The 20,883-nt window shown below is 42.6% G+C and overlaps 1 protein-coding gene across 3 annotated transcripts in view; it reads left to right on the forward strand.

Moving 5' to 3' along the window:
• The window catches only part of ZNF609 (zinc finger protein 609), a 235,564-nt gene that overhangs the window by 20,159 nt on the left and 194,522 nt on the right, over positions 1 to 20,883 (forward strand). The gene's annotated exons all lie outside the window — the stretch shown is intronic.

Here is a 20,883-nt window from a genome sequence, read left to right on the forward strand (position 1 = left end):
TTACAGGTGCCTGCCACCAAGCCTGGCTAACTTTTTATTTTTAGTTTTTAGTACAGACAGGGTTTCACCATGTTGGCCAGGCTGGACTCAAACTCCTGACCTCAAGTGATCCCCCTCTCCCTGGCCTCCCAAAGTGCTGGGATTACAAGTGTGAGCCACCACATGGCCAGAATGAATGAATTTTGTAGTGAACTCAGATCCATACTAAGGAAAAATTTGTTACTTTTAAGCAGATAGAGTTCTAATATTGGGTGGTCTTCTGGGCAGGTTTTATATTACCTTTGTCTGGGAGAGTTTGCTGTATATCAGAGTTGAAGTCATACATTCTCATTACCTATGCTTAAGTAGCACCATAACATATTACTGATACTGTGAATTGTAAAGCCAGCAGCTATTAATCCAAGTGTATGTTGTTGTTTTCTTTAGTGGTTGAAAGGATATCAGTTTAACTGACCAAACTGTATTGCTTTTATTAGTAAGAGAACTTGAACATAGCTTGTTTGCTGCTGTTTACTTAATAATGTTTCTGTGTTAGTAGGTTAGTAGTTAGTTTCTTGTGTTAGTAGGCCCTTGCAGTTGCAGAGCTAGAAATCTAGGCAATGTGGATTTCAGATGAGTTTCATAACACTATCTGACATAGTGGGAAGTGCAAGGAAGTATCTGGCAATACTATTTTTCTTATGGAGCCTTTCCATAAGAAAGCAATTCAGTTATAACAAGGTCATACTTGGGTAGGTAACATTTTTTGCCAATAACAAAACCTATATATTGTACCTGTGTGATCTTAAGCATTCGATATATTTAAAAGTGTTACCGGGACTGGGCGTGGTGGCTCACACCTGTAATCCCAGCGCTTTGGGAAGCCGAGGTGGGTGGATCACTTGAGGTCAGGAGTTTGAGACCAGCCTAGCCAACATGGTGAGACCACGTCTCTACTAAAAATACAAACATTAGCTGGGCATGGTGGCATGCACCTGTAATCCCAGCTACTCAGGAGGCTGAGGCAGGAGAATGGTTTGAACCCAGGAGGCAGAGATCGTAGTGAGCCGAGATTGCACCACTGTACTCCAGCCTGGGCAACAGACTGAGACTCTGTCTCAAATTAAACATAAATAAATAAATAAAAGTGTTATTGGCCAGGAGCGGTAGCTCACCCCTGTAATCCCAGCACTTTGGGAGGCTGAGGCAGACAGATCACCCTGAAGTCAGAAGCTCAAAACCAGCCTGGCCAACATGGCAAAACCCCATCTCTACTGAAAATACAAAAAATTAGCCTGGCATGGTGGCAGGCGCCTGTAATCCCAGCTCCTCGGGGGGTCTGAGGCAGGAGAATCGCTTGAACCTGGGAAGCAGAGGTGCAATGAGCCAATATTGTGCCACTGCACTCCAGCCTGGGCAACAGAGCAAGACTCCATCTCCAAAAAAAAAAAAAGTGTGCCAGGTGCGGTGGCTCACGCCTGTAGTAATCCCAGCACCTTGGGAGGCTGAGGCAGGTGGATCACCTGAGGTCGGGAGTTTGAGACCAGCCTGACCAACATGGTGAAACCCTGTCTCTTCTAAAATACAAAAATTAGCTGAGCGTAGTGGCAGGCGCCTGTAATCTCAGCTACTTGGGAGGCTGAGGTGGGAGAATAGCTTGAACCCAGGAGGCGGAAGTTGCAGTGAGCCGAGATCGCACCACTGCACTCCAGCCTGGGCAACAAGAGTGAGACTGTCTCAAAAAAAAAAAAAAAAAAAAAAAGTGTTACCAATAATTTAATTCTCATCTCATATACTTGATGGAAGGAGAGTAACTGTTGAGGTGTAGAGCTGCTGGGCTATATACTTCATAGGAATGGCAGAGGCAGCAAGTGATTATTATAAGGAATAACAAGCAATAGTAATGTTAATTTTTTTCCTTATAACCAGGGAAGTAGCATGGAAGATTGAAAGGTTTAAATCCTTGCTTAAATAAAAATGTCAGTCCTGATCAGAATAATGTGACTGAACTTGAAATGTTAAAGGAGTTGGAGAAGCTGCTAAATTAGGTCAGATAGTAATACAAGGTTTATTTATACATAGGTTGGTTAAATTCTTCATTGAGAGCAAATGTGGTTTTGACTAAGATAAGCTACTCCCAACAATTGGCAGTTTTAGAACCTACAGAGGAAATAAAAAACCTGAATTTTACCTGGAGGAACAAATAAGAATTGACTCAGGTTTCTGTAGGTCAGGCATTATTTCGTAATAATTATACCATGATTAAGTTCAGCATTCTTCAGAAAGGAGAACAAAATCTATCATACGAGGATTCATATTAGGAAATTGAGCTGTGATCATGTATATATTAGGGTGAGTGGGAAAAAAAGATTTTAAAGAGAAACCTACTGGAAATTTAAAACTTAAAAATCATCATATTTGAAATACACATTAAAAGAATGCAAGAGATCAAAAGGACCATACAAAACAGATGGTTAGTTGGCATAGGCTTAGAGGCTGTGAAGAGAAGAAAGGCATCTTTCTTTCTTTCTTTTTTTTTTTTTGGAGACAGAGTTTCACTCTTGTTGCCCAGGCTGGAGTACAGTGGCGCAATCTTGACTCACCGCAACCTCCGCCTCCCAGGTTCAAGTGATTCTTTTGCCTCAGCCTCCCTAGTAGCTGAGATTACAGGCATGTGCCACCATGCCCAGCTAATTTTGTATTTTTAGTAGAGACGGGGTTTCTCCACGTTGGTCAGGCTGGTCTTGAACTCCTCACCTCAGGTGATCTGCCCGCCTTGGCCTCCCAAAGTGCTGGGATTACAGGCATGAGCCACTGCGAAGAAAGGCATCTTTCTAAGAATAAGGCATCTCTAAAATATTAGAAATGTTTTCAGTCAAGGCCAGAGAAGCCCACAGAGTGATTAGGAACAACCTAGAAATTAGGTGAATAAAAGACAAATTCAATAAGCCTCTTTGTACAAGTGATTAGGTATGATATTTTATTTGGTTTTTTTTGTTGTTGTTGTTCGTTTTTGAGATGGAGTCTTGCTCTGTTGCCCAGGCTGGAGTACAGTGGCGTGACCTTGGCTCACTTCAACCTCCACCTCCCGGGTTCAAGCAATTCTCCTGCCTCAGCCTCCTGAGTAGCTGGGATTATAGGCGCACGCCACCACACCTGGCTAATTTTTATATTTTTAGTAGAGATGGGGTTTCACCATGTTGGTCTGGCTGGTCTTGAACTCCTGACTTCGTGATCTGCCTGTCTCGGCCTCCCAAAGTGCTGGGATAACAGGTGTGAGCCACTGCGCCCAGCCTTGTTTTTGTGTTTAAAAAAGATATGTTATAATGAAAAGGGCACCTAGAGAATTGGTAAGACTACTTAATCATGGTGTGAAAGATCCATTATTTGAGGATGAAAACATTAGAGAATTTCCATTCTTTCTTTCCAACAGATTAAAGTTTCTAGTACAAATGATGATAGATGCTTAACTTTTTTAAAAAGTTTTTTTCTGATTAGAACATGAATAAATCCTCTAGAAAGTACAGAAAAATATATAGAAGTCCCAGGAATTATCCCAGAAATGTTAACATTTATTTAATATTTCCTACACTTTTTTTTTCTAGCTGCCTAGATTAAATCAGTAAACTTGATGAGCTCAAATTTATCTACCCAAGAATTTAGGAAGAATTCAGAGATAACCTGTGGAATGCTTAGTGAAAGTATATCACCTTAAGTTGTAAGTGGTGTGGTCACTATACTAAGGAACTGGTGTAGATTTTAGATGTGGTTCTGTCCATAAGAAGGGTTCAAAGTGAAGGGACTAAAAACTATACCATATTAGAAAGTTGGTAAATGTAGATTAAAGATTGAGATGACTTGGTGCCATTCATATAATTTGTTGGTGTCAAGGCAATGGGTTAGTTTACATAAGGAAAAGTCACATATGACAAATCATTAATACTTTTATGTGAACACAGTTGTTATCAGTGGACATTGTTTAGTTTGAAAAGACTTATGGTAAGGAAGGTCAGACCAAAGACTGCTTGAAAACTTTAGTCATGGAGTGACAGAAAATTGTTTTGTTGTGAATTAGCGAACTGATTTTCTGATAATAAATACTTCCCTAGGTCTACGTTCCCTTTTCTTCAGTTCTAAAAACCTCCGAAAGCTCTGAAAACTGAAAGATTTCTGGAAAGATACGCACAAATCTGACTTCAACTAATAAAAGGCTATTTATAGTCTTTTTTATGTAAAGTAAATATTCATATTGCTGGAGGAATGTTAACGAGTTTGATTACAGGATTCTGTTTCAGTTTTTTCTTTCTTTTTTTTTCCCTGAGAAGGAGTTTCACTCTTGTCACCCAGGCTGGAGTGCAATGGTGCTATCTCAGCTCAGTGCAATCTGCCTTCCGGGTTCAGGCGATTCTCCTGCCTCAGCCTCCTGAGTTGCTGGGATAACAGGCATGTGCCACTACGCTCGGCTAATTTTGTATTTTTAGTGGAGACAGGGTTTCTCCATGTTGGTCAGGCTGGTCTTGAACTCCCGACCTTAGGTGATCCGCCCGCCTCAGCCTCCCAAAGTGCTGGGATTACAGGCGTGAGCCACCATGCCCGGCCTCTTTTTTTTTTTTTTTCCCCCTTTGGGGCAAGTTCTTACCTGTCGGCCAGGCTGGAGTGCAGTGGCAGAATCATGGCTCACTGCTGCATCGACCTCCTGGGCTCCAGTTATCATCCCATCTCAGCCTTGTGAGTAGCTGGGACTACAGATGCACACCACCACACCTGGCTACATTTCTTATTTTAGTAGAGACAAGGTCTCGCTATGTTGCCCAGGCTGGTCTTGAACTCCTGAGCTCAGATGACCCTTCCACCTTGGCCTCCCAAAGTGCTGAGATTACAGGTGTGAGCCACCATGCCCAGCACTGTTTCAGTGTCTACTGACAGCATTACACTCACTCTACTATATAAGGTGTATTAATTATCTGAGCTGGCCTTGAACTCCTGGGCTCAAAAATCATCCTCTTGCCTCAGCCTCCAGAATACCTAGGACTATAAGCACACATCATCACACCTGGCTATTTCAACTTCTTACAGATGAAATAACTGAGGCCCAAATAGCTGTAGTGACTTTCCAATGTTATTACACATCAAGGGAGAATAAAGAGTAGAATTGAGTTTTTCTGCTTGCTTACTTGGTTTTGTGCATTTTTTTCCCCATAGCACTGTGCTGCTTCCTTGTTAATCAAATATTAAGAAGTTTGATTAGAGGGTACTGTTTCAGTTTTTTTTTTTTTTTTTGTCCTGGTGACATTGCCTCCAAAGACCATCTTGATGATAACTTCTATGTGAAAGAGTTCAGTGACATTCATCTTATTTGACATTTTAATAAATGTTTCGGCCGGGCGCGGTGGCTCAAGCCTGTAATCCCACCACTTTGGGAGGCCGAGACGGGCAGATCACGAGGTCGGGAGATCGAGACCATCCTGGCTAACACGGTGAAACCCCGTCTCTATTAACAAATACAAAAAACTAGCCGGGCGAGGTGGCGGGCGCCTGTAGTCCCAGCTACTCGGGAGGCTGAGGCCGGAAGAACCCGGGAGGCGGAGCTTGCAGTGAGCTGAGATCCGGCCACTGCACTCCAGCCTGGGAGACAGAGCGAGACTCCGTCTCAAAAATAAATAAATAAATTAATTAATTAAATAAATAAATAAATAAATGTTTCACATAAGTGAAATATTGAGATTTTCCTATGACATTAAACTCTTCCAGGTAGTTAGGTCCCCAGATTGTTGAGATTATGCTTCAGGAATATCTTGACTGATGTGAAGCTTCAGTATGGATAAGAATTGCATTTAAAAAGAGGGAGAAAGTCTAAACTACTTTGTTAGGATGTGTAATTTTTAGCTATCAGTTTTAGCCCCCAGTATAAGAATCTTGGCCGGGCACGGTGTCTCATGCCTGTAATCCTAGCACTTTGGGAGGTGGAGGCGGACAGATCACGAGGTCAGCAATTCGAGACCAGCCTGGCCAACATGGAGAAACCCTGTCTCTACTAAAAATACAAAAATTAGTTGGGCGTGGTGGCGGGCACCTGTAATCCCAGCTATTTGGGAGGCTGAGGCAGGAGAATGGTTTGAGCCCGGGAGGTGGAGTTTGTAGTGAGCCAAGATTGCGCCATTGCACTCCAGCCTGGGCAACAGGGTGAGACTCTGTCTCAAAAAAAAAAAAAAAGGTAAAAAGAAACTAGGAGCCTTGGTAAGGTATTCCTCAAAAAATTAACTCAGTGTACTGCCAGGGAAATCCTAGGCATCATTAGGAAGAGAATCAGTACCAAATAAAGATAAAAATACACTTCCATCTGTGTAAAACCAAGGTTTGTTTATATTTATGATACTGTGTATTCTGTTGACCCTGAAAAAGTATTTACCATACATAGCTGATGACCAAAGAAGGTGAAGCCTTTAATGAATACATGGAAAAAAAAATTTTTTTCAGCTTTTAAAGACAAAGGGAATATTATCAAACCCTGTCAAGTGATGAAAAGAACATATAGTTCTCAGGATCCTGTATTAGATATAGAACACTCAAGTTAGAAGTGATTTTAGCTTAATGATAGGGCTACTCTTATAGTAAATAAATAAAATATGTTTAATGGTGGCAGAAATTTAAAAATGGAAGATTAACAAAATATTTGCATGTTTTTTTAATTACACTTTTTATTTTGAGATCGTTATAGAGTCTTATGCAGTTGTAAGAGTAATGCAGTGGGGCTGGGTGCAGTGGCTCATGCCTGTAACCCCAACACTTTGGGAGGTTGATATAAGAGGATCACTTAAGTCCAAAAGTTCAAGACAAGCCTGGGTAACATAGTGAGACCCTGTCTCTACAAAAAAAAATTTTTTTAATTCACTGGGCATGGTCATGCACCCCTGTAGTCCCAGCTATTCTGGAAGCTGAGAGGATGACTTGAGCCCAGGAGGTAGAAACTGTAGTGAGCCATGATAGCGCCACTCTACTCCAGCCCGGCAAAAGAGCAAGACTGTCTCAAAAAAATAGTAATAATGATGCAGAGGGATCGTTTGTACCCTTTACCTAGTTTCCTCCAGTGGTAACATCTTGCTAAAGTACAATATCATAATTTTGACATTGATATAAGCCATCTATCTTGTTCAGACCTCCCCGTTTTACTCATAATCAATTTTGTATATATGTGTTTTCAGTTCTGTGCAGACTTAATCACATGTGGAGTTGTACTGTTTTCACCACCACAGTCAAGATACAGAACAGCTCCATCATCACAAATGTCCCTCATGTTGTCCTTTTATAGCCACACCCACATCCTTTCTACTGTCCCCTTCTCCCATCTCCCACAATAAGATTTTTGATAAATTATTGGATTGGTACATTTTATAATAACCTGTTAAGGGAATCCAGGAGTATTTGAGGAATTATATCCTTGACTTTTCATAAAATTATTTAAAATTTATTTTATCGGCCAGGCACAGTGGCTCACACCTGTAATCCCAGCATTTTGGAAGGCTGAGGCGGGCGAATCACCTGAGGTCAGGAGTTCGAGACAAGCCTGCCCAACGTAGCGAAACCCTGTCTCTACTAAAAATACAAAAATTAGCCGGGTGTGGTGGCATGCACCTGTAGTCCCAGCTATTCAGGAGACTGAGGTAGGAGAATCACTTGAACCCGGGAGGTGGAGGTTTCAGTGAGCTGAGATCACGCCACTGCACTCTAGCCTGGATGACAGAGTGAGACTCTGTCTCAAAAAAAAAAAAAAAAGTGTTGGCCAGGCACGGTGGCTCAAGCCTGTAATGCCAGCACTTTGGGAGGCCGAGGCGGGCGGATCATGAGGTCAGGAGATCGAGACCATCCTGGCTAACACGGTGAAACCCCGTCTCTACTAAAAAATACAAAAAACTAGCTGGGCTTGGTGGTGGCCGCCTGTAGTCCCAGCTACTCGGGAGGCTGAGGCAGGAGAATGGCGTGAACCCGGGAGGCAGAGCTTGCGGTGAGCCGAGATTGCGCCACTGCACTCCAGCCTGGGCGACAGAGTGAGACTCCGTCTCAACAACAACAAAAAAAAGTTTTATCTATCCAAATAATAGATAAATTATTTTTGTTTTCCTATGAACTTTGTATTAAAAGTCAAATAGTGGGGCAGCTTTTTTTTTTTGAGACACAGTCTCACTGTGTCACCCAGCCCAGAGTGCAGTGGCATGATCTCAAGTCAATGTAGCCTCTACCTCCCAGGTTCAAGCGATTCTCATGCCTCAGCCTCCTGAGTAGCTGGGACTATATGCATGTGCCACCATGCGATGTTAATTTTTTGTATTTTTAGTAGAGGCAGGTTTTGCCATGTTGACCAAGATGACCTGAAGTAATCTGTCCGCCTTAGCCTCCCAAAGTGCTGGCATTACAGGTGTGAGCCACCATGCCTGACCTTTACTCCCAATTTTTCTAAATAATAATGTGTTCTCTTACTGCTCTTCTGTTCTTATCGAATCATCCCAATATAGTTGTGTCACAATTTTTGGTTAGGTCGATATTCATTATTGTGCTGAGTAAATAATGTTTATTATTGAGCCATCTGATACACTACTATTACATTTTTGGTGCAACTTTTCCCCCCCAGGATTTAATATCATTACTTATTTTTTTTTGGTTTGTTATTATATCCGTATTTCTGATTAATTTTTTTCAGACTCTCCAACAGATCTATAAATCTCATAGTCAAACATCAAGTAATCTAAGTTTTTTACTGTCTCCCTTCATCCCTCCCTTCCTGTTATCCCTCTAAATAGCCTAACCTGTGACAATTAATGGCATGATTCCCTTTACATGTACTACTACTTTAGGATCAGGACTGTGTTATAGCAAGACAATTCTCTTGTTCCTAGGTATTCTTTTACTTTTTAAAAAAGTATAATATGTATGTAATAAAGTACAGTAAGTGCACGAGTCTTGTGCACAACTCAGTTTTTCCATATGTATACAGCCATGTAACCACTATCCAGTTCAAGATATAGAACATTTATTTCCAGCACCCTGCAAGATTCCCTTGTGTTTCTTCCCAGTTGGTATCCCTCTCCCCAAGCACGACCACTTTTCATGACTACTTTTTTCACCTTTGATTCAGAGGTGTTCTCTTTTTTATTGTTGTTTTTTGCTTTAATTTTTTTTTTTTTTTGAGACCGAGTCTCACTCTGTTGCCCTGGCTGCAGTGCGATGGCACAATCTCTGCTCGCTGCAACCTCCGCCTCCTGGGTTTAAGTGATTCTTCTGCCTCAGCCTCCCAAGTAGCTGGAACTACAGGCGAGCACCACCACGCCTGACTAATTTTTTTTTTTTTTTTTTTTTGTATTTTTAGCAGAAACGGGGTTTCACCATACTGGCCAGGCTGGTCTTGAACTCCTGACCTTGTGATCTGCCTACCTCGGCCTCCCAAAGTGCTGGGATTACAGGCATGAACCACCACGCCCAGCCGATTCATAGGTGTTTTAAGTGTGACACTTGGATGGTTTAAGTCTGATAGAAATTTTACATTTATTATACATTTAAATATATATCTGGGGGCGCTCAGGAGTTTGTGGACTAGTCCTTTTTTGGGAAGCGACTGTGCATGAATGAGACTGTTGCAAGGCTAAGATAATACTCAGAAATGGTTAGGAATTTTAAGAAATATGGAAGCTGCTTTGTTTTCTTAACATTTCCCTTAGATTCTTTTTTTTTATTTTATTATTATTATTTTTGTTGTTGTTGTTGTTTTTTGAGACGGAGTCTCGCTCTGTCGCCCAGGCTGGAGTACAGTGGCGCAGTCTCGGCTTACTGCAAGCTCCGCCTCCCGGGTTCACGCCATTCTCCTGCCTCAGCCTCCCGAGTAGCTGGGACTATAGGTGCCCGCCACCGCACCCGGCTAATTTTTTTTTGTATTTTTAGTAGAGACGGGGTTTCGCTGTGTTAGTCAGGATGGTCTCGATCTCCTGACCTCGTGATCTGCCCGCCTCGGCCTCCCAAAGTGCTGGGATTACAGGCACATTTCCCTTAGATTCTTAATGAATCTGAATTCTTTTTCCTGGAGAAAGGAATCCACACTCTGATCTAGTAGATTTGAAGGCTTTCAATTGAGAGAGTTTACAACTAGTGACAAATCAAGGTGAAGTAAGAATGGAGAGGAGAAATGCCAGCAGGGCATTGATATGATTCTGCTCATTGAGGAAAACAGTGTCAATTCACTCATTTGTTGACCAAAATACTTAATGAAGGTGGACTGTAAACCAAACACTGGTTCTTCAATGGTCAGCAAAAGAGAGACCGCCTCTGCCCTCAGGGTGCTTGCAGTGTAGTGGAGGAAACAAATGAGACAGGCTTGAAGCAAAATGGTGGCAGTTGTGACCATACCTCAAGGCTGGAGAAGTAGTGTTAGGTATCTTTAAGGATATTTATGTGGATCCCACCCTTTTTTATGGCTAATCTAGCCTTATTTATATGTTTTGATAAGGGAAGTTTTCTTTGTCCCCTCAGATTTACTCTAGCGCTTCTTGTAGAATAGATCTGGAAGGGAGATCTATAGATCTGGAAGGGAGAATAGGGAGATAAGGTCTAGAATATAAAATAATGAAGGCAATTCCTTGTCTGTTCTGAAAAATGCTAAATGTTTTTTCCTTTCCCTGAGACTATGAATTTTACTATGTTTAGAGATGAGGAACTAGGCGTGATGTAATCCCAACACTTTGGGAGGCCAAGATGAGAGGATCTCTTGAAGGCAGGAGTTTGAGACCAGTCTGAGCGACAGAGACCTTGTTTCTACCAAAAAAAAAAGGAAAGAAAAAGTTAGCCGGGTATAGTGGTGGTCCCAGCTACATGGGAGGCTGAAGCAGGAGGAGGATCCCTTGAACCCAGGAGGTCAAGACTGTAGTGAGCTTGTGTTTGCACCACTGTATTCCTGCCTGGATGGCAGAGTGAGGCCCTATCTCAAAAGAAAAAAAAAAAAGGAAAATTAATGCTTCGACACAACAGTTCTGTGTGCAAACCTAGTTTGTTGTTGCTTTTTTGTTTTGTTTTGCTTTGTTTAAGATGGAGTCTCACTCTCTCGCTCAGGCTGGAGTGCAGTGGTGCAATCTTGGCTTACTGCAACCTCCACTCTCCAAGTTCAAGCGATTCTCCTGCCTCAGCCTCCCGAGTCTCTGGGATTACAGGCGCCTGCCACTGCGCCCGGCTAATTTTTTTTTTTTTTTTTTTTTTTAGTAGAGACGGGATTTCACCATCTTGGCCAGGCTGTTCTTGAACTCCTGGCCTTGTGATCCACCCGCCTTGGCCTCCCAAAGTGCTGGAATTACAGGCTTGAGCCACCTTGCCTGGCACAAACCTAGTTTTTTAGATGTTTTGAATGCTACCATCTCCACTATTCACTTTTTTTTTTTTTTTTTTTTTTTGAGACGGAGTCTTGCTCTGTCACCCAGGCTGGAATGCAGTGGCATGATCTCAGCTCACTGCAACCTCTGCCTCCTGGATTCAAGCAATTCTCCTGCCTCAGCCTCCCAAGTAGCTCGGATTACAGGTGCCCGCCACCATGCATGGCTAATTTTTGTATTTTTAGGAGAGACAGAGTTTCCTCATGTTGGCTAGGCTGGTCTCGAACTCCTGACCTCAGGTGATCTGCCCGCCTCGGCCTCCCAGAGTGCTGGAATTACAGGCATGAGCTACCATGCCCAGCTACTTTTTTTCTAACAATTTGAAGTCACCTTCTTAGCACAAAAAGTTTACCTCTGGGGATAAGAACTTCTAAAGGGCTACATAGCCATCCAATTATGAGGGGAAGAGGCATGGCAGAGCTTATTTTTAAATTTTTAATTACTTGTTTATTTTGAGACAGCATCTCACTCTGTCACCAGGCTGGAGTGCAGTGGCATGATCACAGCTCACTGCAGCCTCAACCTCTTGGGCTCAACCGATAATCCCGTCTCAGCCTACCAAATAGCTGAGACTACAGGCATTCACCACCATATCTGGCTAATTTTTTATTTTTATTTTTGTAGAGACAGGGTCCCATTATGTTGCCCAGGCTAGTCTCATAGTCGTGGGCTTGAGTGATCCTCCCGCCTCAGTCTTTCAAACTACTGGGAGTACAAAGGCATGAGCCACTGCACCCGGCCAGTAGTTTTGTTTTGTTTTTTTTTAAGATGGAGTTTTGCTCTTATTGCCCAGGCTGGAGTACAATGGCACAATCTCGGCTCACTGCAACCTCTGCCTCCTGGCAGAGAATCAAATGATTCTCCTGCCTCAGCCTCCCAAGTAGCTGGGATTACAGGCATGCGTCACCACGCCTGGCTAGTTTTTGTATTTTTAGTAGAGACCGGTTTCTCCATGTTGGTCAGGCTGGTCTCGAACTCCTGACCTCAGGTGATCTATCCACCTTGGCCTCCCAAAGTGCTGGGGTTACAGGCGTGAGCCGCTGTGCCCAGCCGCTGGCCAGTAGTGTTTAAAAATTGTTTACTTTAGATCATCTGCCTCTGCTTTTTGCCCTACCTATACACAGGCTTTGGTAAGGGTTTTCTATGTGGATCACTTTCACCAAGTGAATCTCTATAGGTTCAGGACTGAATTATTTACATATTCAGTATACCATTTACCCTATTGTGGGATGTATGCTGGCACAGAGCAGTAGTGACAAACACCAAGGATCAAAACCTGAGCCCAGTTGAATTGCTATGTGCTGATGGAAGAGTCAGTTGCTTATGTGAAATGAAACAGGTCAAGCCTTGTAATCTTTGTTGGAGAATAGCAGCCTGTGAGGACTATAAAACTATTGATGCCGGGCGCGGTGGCTCACGCCTGTAATCCCAGCACTTTGGGAGGCCGAGGCGGGCGGATCACAAGGTCAGGAGATCGAGACCACGGTGAAACCCCGTCTCTACTAAAAATACAAAAAATTAGCCGGGCGCGGTTGTGGGCGCCTGTAGTCCCAGCTACTCGGGAGGCTGAGGCAGGAGAATGGCGGGAACCCGGGAGGCGGAGCTTGCAGTGAGCCGAGATCGCGCCACTGCACTCCAGCCTGGGCGACAGAGCGAGACTCCGTCTCAAAAAAAAAAAAAAAAAAAAACTATTGATGAGTTGCAGCATATAAAGACTCAGGGACTAAGAGATGCTGCTGTTTTGCGCTCCTGTCCTTACCTGACACATGGTCAGATAAGCCCTGTTGAATTGGATCTGTCTTCTCAAATGGGCTCTGTTAGTCTGTTCTTTATCTAATCTCCATTGGAGATATAAGCTGGAGAGCTATCGTACTTGAGATGACACGGTTCCTTTGTTACAGTAATTAATGTAATAAATTAAGGGAGAGGCCCGAAGGGAAGGTGATTGTTTCTCGTTAGAGCTCTAGGTGGAAATTCATTTGATTAGCAAGCTCCCATGAAGTGTGGCAGGTGGAGAGGGAGATGCCTGTTTTTATAGTTGGGTAAGCTGAGAGTCACTGAGGATGGTTTACACGTTGTACTAACGATACTGAAGCTGGCTAAGTATGAATTGATTTCAGGGCAACATCTAGAATTCAGGGAAGATGGTATAATATGGTTACCTTCTCAGCAACTTTGTTGTATCCCATTAGTTTATTGACAGTTCCCTGAGACATCAAATTCTGTAAACCTCACACAGTTTATATTCGAAGGCCTATCCTGTCAGTGGGATCAACAACTTTGTGGGTTAGAACAGTTGGCAAAAGAGGTAGTACAGATGTTAAAACCATGAGTCTTGCCAGGTGCGGTGGCTCACGCCTATAATCCCAGCACTTTGGGAGGCCGAGGTGGGCAGATCACTAGGTCAGGAGTTTGAGGCCAGCCTGGCCAACATGGTGAAACCTTGTCCCTATCAAAAATAAAAAAATTAGCTGAGTGTGGTGGCGCCCCTGCAATCCCAGCTACTCAGGAAGCTGAGGCAGAAGAATTGCTTGAACCCAGGAGGTGGAGGTTGCAGTGAGCCGAGATCGCGCCATTGCACTCCAGCCTGGGTGACAGAGCAAGTCTCCATCTCAAAAATAAATAAATAAAACCACGAATCTTGAGATTGGTACCTTGTCCCTGAGAGATTTCTGAAGCAAGATGGAGTCTGTCAGTCACTACAGTGTATGGCTTTAGGAGCCACATCTAGCCAGGCGGGGTGGCTTGCGCCTGTAATCGTAGCACTTTAGAAGGCCAAGGCAGGCGGATCACCTGAGATCAGGAGTTTGAGACCAGCATGGCCAACATAGCGAAACCCCATCTTTACTAAAAGTACAAAAAATTAGCCAGGCGTGGTGGCACATGACTGTAGTCCCAGCTACTTGGGAAGCTGAGGCAGGAGAATTGCTTGAAGCTGGTAGGCGGAGGTTTCAGTGAGCCTAGATCACATTACTGCACTCCAGCTTGAGGAGACAGAGCAAGACTGTCTCAAAGCAAAAAAAAAAAAAAAAAAAAAAAGCCACGTGAAGGTAGGCATAGCCTAAAAGGAAAACCCTAATCACTGAGTTCATGGAAGAAGAAAAGATTGCCATTTCCTTTCATAGAACTCAAATGGGTATTGGTACAACCTGTAATTTAATTTGTAAAAAAAAATTTCACTGTAAGCCCCGCCTCCCAGATTTATGCCATTCTCCTGCCTCAGCCTTCCGTGTAGCTGGGACTACAGGCGCCCGCCACCTCGCCCAGCTAGTTGTTGTTTTTTTTTGTATTTTTTAGTAGAGACGGGGTTTCACTGTGTTAGCCAGGATGGTCTTGATCTCCTAACCTCATGATCCGCCCGTCTCGGCCTCCCAAAGTGCTGGGATTACAGGCTTGAGCCACTGCGCCCGGCCCGTTATTTTTCTTAATACTTTAGATGCCTTGTAAAAGGTAGAACCATGAAACAGTTCCCCCTAAGTTCAGACTAGAACCTTATAAGAGTAGTTGGGTCATATATTTTTCAAGTTGTCTTCTTTTTGTTTTTATTTTTTAAATAAGTAGAGATGGGGTCTTGCTATGTTGCCCGGGCTGGTCTAGAACTCCTGGGCTCAAGTGATCCTCTCACCTCAGCCTCCCAAAGTACTGGGATTACAGTCGTGGGGTGATGTACCCAGCTTTGACTTGTCTTACATTTTTCAGATTTATATCCTCATGATATGCTTAGAATGTGATAGTCTTCCTCCATCTTATAATGAGAAAATACTTAATGAAGCAGCTTAGCTAGTGTCAATGGAAATTTGAGTCCAGAAATCACATCTCCTGACTCAGAGTTCAGTGTTCTTTTTACTACACCATGCTACCCTCCTTGAATTGAGTATAGCATTTTAACTTTGGCATGCAGCTTTTGGAGGGGAATACCTGGCTAGACAGATAGCCCTAATATCCATATTTTATGTGTGACCTGTGTGGTCTCAAGCAGATTATAATTCATATATAACTATCACATGCTCAGGCCAAAGCCTATAAGAGGATTGGTCCAAAATCCATAAGAAAAGGAGAGGACAGATAAATTTACAGTAGAACAGTATTAGACAATTTACTGCTTATACTGGATTATCTGTGGGTAGTTACCAATTAAAGGAATTGACTCTTTGAAGCCCTCTTGGATGGATACAGAGATCTCTCTGGGGTGAAAGAAATGTAGTGTTTCTTGTTATGTTTGGATATGAGTAGGGTCCAGTTGCTGTTTTTGCTCTCTGAGCTGGGACAGAACCCTCGCATGAAAACTCTTTTTCATTCTTACCTTTCTGGAAGGAGAGGCCTTGTTCATTGCTGAGGTAGAAGAGTGGTATGGTCTCTGACATATGTCCTTTAAATTGCAATTAATGACCTGAAATGTATGATTTACAAATGTACAAGCCTGTGGGCTGGGAGTCAAAGAGATGGATGTTGTTATGATACGTTTTTTAAGCAGGAATGCTTTGGGTAAATACAGGGTATGGAAAGTGGTTGTCATGACCTATCTTGGTCCCTTAAACATGTCCATGTAGAGAGGAGTTTCTTAACGATCAGGTGTAGGAACAAAACACAGATAGTACTGACAACTCATGGTGGACAAGTGATTCCAGAGGCTGTTGAGTTGCAGTCCTAAAGAAGGAAGTGGAGTACAATTAGGCAGAAGGAGAGGAAAATTATCACAGAAACTTGTGCAAGTTTTAAATGCCTTGTGGTCTCTGTAAGATATTGGTTCTCCTGATTCCACAGTTTCTCTGCCATGAAAGCAAGAGGTCAGTGCTTTTCGTTTCCCACTAGCATTTTGGTTACCCTACCTCCTGGGGTTAAACATCTCTGCAATGACCTGTCAAAGAGTTGATTATTAGCTGCATAAAGCCAGGGATGCTGTAGGGAGCAGATGGGAAGTGGTTTGGCTGCTGCAGCCAGGCTGATTGAAGAATCCTTGGCAATTTTACAGTGTCTCTTTGGAAATGTACCACCAAAGTTACTATGAAGCCTGCTGGGTTTGGAAACCTAGATTTCTGAAAAGTCACCTGGTTGAAAAGTAGTACTTATAAGAACTCTTCACTCTCAAAAATAGGAATATAGGGACTTTCTAAAAGAACATCAAGACACCAAAGATCAGTCCTTGGGATATGTTTTCTTTGCATCCTGGTCGTTCAGAAATTTTGGGTAGTTTTCTAGTAGGGAAAGCACTTTTTGATAGGTATATTAATAGAATTATAAATTTGAAAAAGGCCTTAGGCATGTCTAGACTAACCCTACCACACACAGGGGAATCTTTTATGTATTTGCTTCACAGGTGATTATGCTTTTTCTGCTTAAATACTTTCAGTAAAATAGACATTAAACATTGTGGGTCATTGTTGGGAATCTCAGGATATTAAACTTTTTCCTGAGTTAAATATCTGTCTTTCTGTAACTTCTACTCACTGACTCTATTTCTACCCTCAGAGTCACAGAGTTACTTTCTCTCTTCCACACTGCAGACATCATATACATATTTTTTTTTTCTTTTTGAGACAGAGTCTTGCTCTGTCACCCAGACTGGAGTACAATGGCACGATCTCAGCTCACTGCCTCCCAGCCAGTCTCGTACCTCAGCCACCCAAGTAGCTGGGATTACAGGTGCCCACCACCACGCCTGGCTAATTTTTTGTATTTTTAGTAGAGGTGGGGTTTCGCCATGTTGGCCAGGCTGGTCGTAAACTCTGACCTCAGGTGATCCACCCATCTTGGCCTCCCAAAGTGCTGGGATAACAGGCGTGAGCCACCTTGCCTGGCACAATCATATATTTGAAGCTAACAGCCTGTCTTCCTTCAGTGTTCTCCTTTCCGGACTAAAGAATCCCAGTTTCTAAGGCCTTTCCTCTTATGAAATGGCTTCCCAGTCTTGTACCATACTGTGCTCTGTAGTACATCATTTCTGTTTATTAATATCACACTTAAGATGTGGAATCTGGAAATGAGCACAGATCATCAGATGTTGTTTTTGCCTCCAGCTACCGTTTCAGAAAAAGTACAATTTTTAAAAAGTATAATGGCAGTATTACTTGCTTACTAGAAAAAAATTCCAAAAAACAAAACAATTTGCCATGGCATATGGAATTGGAACAAGAGGAATTTGAAAGAGTGTAAGCTTTATAACTTACAGTTTGTCTTTCCTTATTGTTAAGGCTTTTTGAGGTACATTATCAAAGTACTGGTTTTGCCTCACATGTTATTCAGGGATAATTGTTAATATCTGAATTGAGTTTTCAGATCACAAAATGCAGTTGATATTTGTATTTATAGGAGTTATTTAAATTTATGCTACATTAAACTGATTTTAGTATTTCAGGTAGTTTTTTTGTTTGCTAGTTGGTTTTTTTGAGATGGCATCTCGCTCTGTCACTCAGTCTAGAGTGCAGTGGCACGATCTTGGCTCACTGCAACCTCTGCCTCCTGGGTTCAAGCAATTCTCCTGCCTCAGCCTCCCAAGTAGCTGAGATTATACGATGTACTATCACACCGGTTAATTTTTGTATTTTTAGTAGAGACAGGGTTTTGCCATGTTGGCTAGGCTGATCTCGAACTCCTGACCTCAAGTGATCCACCCACCTGGGCCTCCCAAAGTGCTGGGATTACAGGCCTGAGCCACTGTGTCCAGCTTTCTTTATGAATTTTAATTGATACTGCATTTTTTGTTTCCTTGCATTTTTTTAATATTATATCCTTTTGTCCTTCCAACTAAGTTACACATTTTCATTTTAACCTGTTAACTTTTTTTTTTTTTTTTTTTTTTTTTTTGAGACACAATTTCACTCTCGCCCAGACTGGAGTGCAGTGGCGTGATCTTGGCTCACTGCAACTTCTGCTTCCCAGATTCAAGTGATTCTCGTGCCTCAGCCTCCCAAGTAAGTGGGATTACAGGCATATGCCGCCACACCCAGCTAATTTTTGTATTATTAGTAGAGATGAGGTTTCGCCATGTTGGCCAGGCTGGTCTTGAACTCCTGACCTCAAGTGATCTGCCTGCCTCGGCCTCCGAAAGTGCTGGGGTTACAGACGTGAGCCACTGTGCCTGGCCTCTGTTATCTTTTTAATGCTCTCTTCCTTACTGGCATACTTTGTTTATCATGCATCCTGCAGCAGGGCAGGCAGTACAGTAGACTGAGAACTGTCAGAAGCTCTCAGTGAGCACTAACATTTTTGTTTTATATGCTTTCCTTACTCCTCCAGAGTCTCTCTTCCATTACTATTCTATTTTCCAGAGGAAGGTCTTTTGAAACTAAGGAAAGTTTTATTGTTTTTCTAAGGATAAAGCAAGGTGGGGTTGTTTTAATGGTTAAATTACATACTGAGGATAGTGAGTAACCCTTAGATTAATGTAGGTTACACGCTAAGTCTAGCCACAATTGCAAAGATTAGAGAACTAAAAAATTATGATTTAGGGAAGAACTGTGCTTTAATAATTCTCTATCATGGAAATTCAGTTGGCATCTCCTTTTCTAGAGATGCCCTCTGCCCCTCATAATAGAAAAATTATTTTCAAAAAAAAAAAAAAAAAGAAAAATTATTTTCAGTACCGTGTTCCATTGCCTTACTCACTGTCTTATTTGCTGCTGTATTTTCAGCACCTATTTAGTGCTTGGCACATCATAGGCAATAAATAAAAGATTTTCTAACAAATGAACAGGTATCTACTATGCTGTTTCATGGAGGCCAAGTCTTCTTGTGTAGTGTTGAGAATTCCAAATAGCTTACTGATTTCTTCAGAATCCTAGATCATTTTCAGAGTATCATTTCTTTTTCTTTTTTTTTTTTTTTTTTTTTTGAGACAGTGTCTCGCTCTGTCATCCAGGCTGGAGTGAAGTGACAACTTCAGGTCACTGCAGTCTTGACCTCCCAGGCTCAAGCCGTCCTCCCACCTTTCAGCTCCCTGAGTAGCTGGGGCTACAGGCATTACCATCACACCCAGCTAATTTTTGTATTTTTTATAGAGACGGGGTTTTGCCATGTTGCCCAGACTGGTCTCGAACTCCTGGGCTCAAGTGATTCTCCTTCCTTGGCCTTCCAAAGTGCTGGGATTACAGGCGTGAGCCACCATGCCTGGCCTCGAGGTATCACTTTGTAAGAGATTATGTTTCCTTTACCTTGTGGGTAACTTTTTTTCATAGTTTCTACATCATATCCCCCACCCCCACTTTTTGCTTTTCTCTCATGAAGTAGGATCTATGTAGACTTGGCATTTACTAATAAATAGTGGTTGGTTGCTGTTAACACTAAGATCTCCACTTGGGTAATGGATATATTTTCTTTCCACATCTACAGCTAAACAGCAGATAAATGTGCACACCTCTTCCTCTTAAATTCCAGTTGCTAGCAGGCATTCACCTGGCTCCGCTCCTTTGTTCTCCTACTGTGACATCTTTTCTTGCCGCTACACCCTAGTTCTTTGACATTACTCTGAGGGAGTAGGTAAAAAAGTACAATTTGTCTTGTCTCTATCCTATCTGTAGCATTTACAGATCTCTATAAAGTTAGAGATCCACTTTGCAGAATTCACTGTGACACCACTGGCTTGTTCTTTCTACTCAATTATCTTATAAAAATTACTTTTTGGCTGGACACAGTGGCTCACACCTGTAATCCCAACACTTTGGAAGGTCAAGGCAGGCAGATCACATGAGGTCAGGAGGTCGAGACCAGCCTGGCCAACGTGGCGAGACCCTGTCTCTACTAAAAATACAAAAGTTAGCCGGTCATTGTGGTGCATGCCTGTAATCCCAGCCTCTTGGGAGGCTGAGGTAAGAGAATTGCTTAAACCTGGGAGGCAGAGGTTGCAGTTAGCCGAGATCACGCCACTGCACTCCAGCCTGGGCAATAGAACAAGACTCTGACTCAAAAAAAAAAAAAAAAAATTAATGGATGCAGAAAGATGGTGGACAGAGGAATAAGCAAGAACAGAACTCTTTGGCTTTTTCATAAAATAATACTGGATGGTATATGTTGACTGCCAGGTTTTCTAGATGACACACTCCTCAAGTCTCGTTAGTCAGGAGATAGTGTAGACAGAGTCTTACTCTGTCACCCAGGCTGGAGTGCAGTGGCATGATCTCAGCTCACTGCAACCTCTGCCTCCCAGGTACAAGTGATTCTCCTGCCTCAGCCTCCCGAGTAGCTGGGATTACAGGTGTCTGACACCTCATTCGGCTAATTTTTGTATTTTTAGTAAAGACAGAGTTTCGCCATGTTGGCCAGGCTGATCTTGAACTCCTGACCTCAGGTGATTCACCTGCCTCTGCCTCCCAAAGTGCTGGGATTACAGGCATGAGCCACGGTGCCTGGCTGTAAATTGCCTTTTTAATACCCCATCACCACCACCCCCTTTTGTAGCCAATCTCTGTTTCCTGTGGTGTGAGGCCTGGTGTTTGTCAAAACAGTGCCATCAGTATTACATGAGAAAGTGAAGAATTATCCTACATCCTGGTGTTAGGATTTT

Source organism: Macaca fascicularis, chromosome 7 (genome assembly GCF_037993035.2).
Source record: "Macaca fascicularis isolate 582-1 chromosome 7, T2T-MFA8v1.1".
Lineage (NCBI taxonomy): Eukaryota > Metazoa > Chordata > Mammalia > Primates > Cercopithecidae > Macaca > Macaca fascicularis.